The 1,805-nt window shown below is 45.0% G+C and overlaps 1 pseudogene; it reads right to left on the minus strand.

Annotated features, from left to right (window-relative positions):
• Positions 1-771: 771 nt before the first annotated feature.
• LOC147442986 (uncharacterized) lies at positions 772-1,505 on the minus strand (annotated as a pseudogene).
• Between the last annotated feature and the right edge of the window lie 300 nt (positions 1,506-1,805).

Consider the following 1,805-nt stretch of genomic DNA (forward strand, 5'->3'; position numbering starts at 1 on the left):
TGGACATCTATTACATTGATTTCATATTCGATAATCATGGTTTTAAAACTATCTACAAAGTTAATAATAAAAGTTCAGAGGGTTGTTACGTCCTTAAGAGTGTCTCTACGCAGCTGGCGCCACATCTGAATGAGTATGTCATGAAGTCTGTCCAGAGTTGCATCCTCCTCCAATGCCTAGGCTTCTAGAGGCTACCTCTCTTCACTTTCTCGGGGACTGGACTCCTCCATTGAATCTGCAAAACATCATAGATGTTATCATAGGAGTAGGCGAGGACGCTATATGTCAAGGAGTTCATAACATATTATATACATCGTTCTAACTAGCAACATTGGTGACCCCTCTCCTAGTAAGAAGAGGAATGAAGTTTGCACCTAGGGCTGCACCGTCTTCATCATCACTATCCAATACGACAATGGCTTCTTTGCCCTTTGAGCTTGAAGGATTGCCGATCGACCAAGCTCTTACAAGCATCTACTGGGGGGGCGAATGCATGCGTATTTGCAGATGCGATGCAAAGACGAGTGAGTTGCTGAGGAGATGGCCGGTTAATGTTCTCACCGTGAACAAGTTGGTGACAACAAAGTCAGTTAGCACTGAAAGGGTGAATTGTAGCACAAGTAACGAGAGAAAGGAATGAATATACTTTGTGGGTTTCCTGTCACCTTCTGAGGAACCAATCGATTCGAGGTTGTGCATATGTGTAGGCCTCGTCAAGGACAAGATATTGATGGCATCTTGGTATGTAGTAAAGGAAGGAAAAATCATGCTCTACCACAACGTTTTGATCTTCTTGAGCGGAACCCCACGCCCTTGAAAAGGTGTTATCCATGAGGAGGACGAGTAGTCCTTGCCAGACTTCAACATATGGTGCAATGTCGATAAGAAGTTGTTGCCAATTGGGTACTGCAAGTGGAACTTTGAGTACTTAAGTGCACGGTCAAAAATATTTGCATGTGTCAACCAAACCTTGTTCTTCAACTCATCGGCCCTGTATTGTGGGTACAATTCAATTCCCTTGTTGATATCGTCCACTGTCACGCTGTGGGAGAAGTTCTCATAATGTGGTTGATCCATGTCCTTCATGCAGTACCCCAACATGCCATGAAAGGTATGCATGTTCTTTTGCTTAAGGGCACGACATAGAATGTTTGCTCCGATAGACTTTCAACACCCCACCCTAGGTATTGTTTTATTTTCTTGTTCAATACAACAATGGACGTCGCCATGATTCGAATGACCATCTGGAAGTGGAGGCGGAAGACAATGCCACCATGCTCGATCGAGCACATGCCAACGACCGCTTCCTCCTCCACAAAGACTTTCAACCTTGAAAACAAAGCAATGTCCACATCGCTGCGGCTTGTAGATATTGTTACCCTCAGCTCGAGCATTTTTTTGGGCTTGTTGTCTTCTGTACGAGCGATTCTCTCATGTTTGAAGATCCTTGGCCTACCTCGGCCTCTCCTTGAACTAGAGGGAGCGAGATGCTTCATCCTCTCCATTACAGAAGAACCCTAAAAACGCTAGGCAGCTGACAAGCACAATACGGACATGCATAAACAATATCACTTTGTTTGCGGCAACCCTTTCGAACAAACACACGCAAGCAACAAAAGGCACATGCATTTACCTGCTCACATGAATGCGATGCGAGAAAGAAAAGGGGCGGTCTCTGTTACCTCCCATCTTTGAATCAGAATTGATTCCCTCCGCTGCCCTTATTCTCCATCTGCTACGACAAATGCCTCCGCTGCTGCTTCAAACAAGTAGTGTAAGTCACTTAGCGGTTGAACGTGCAGTGC

Source organism: Adiantum capillus-veneris, chromosome 14 (assembly GCF_014529385.1).
Source record: "Adiantum capillus-veneris isolate H3 chromosome 14, ASM1452938v2, whole genome shotgun sequence".
NCBI classification, from domain to species: domain Eukaryota; kingdom Viridiplantae; phylum Streptophyta; class Polypodiopsida; order Polypodiales; family Pteridaceae; genus Adiantum; species Adiantum capillus-veneris.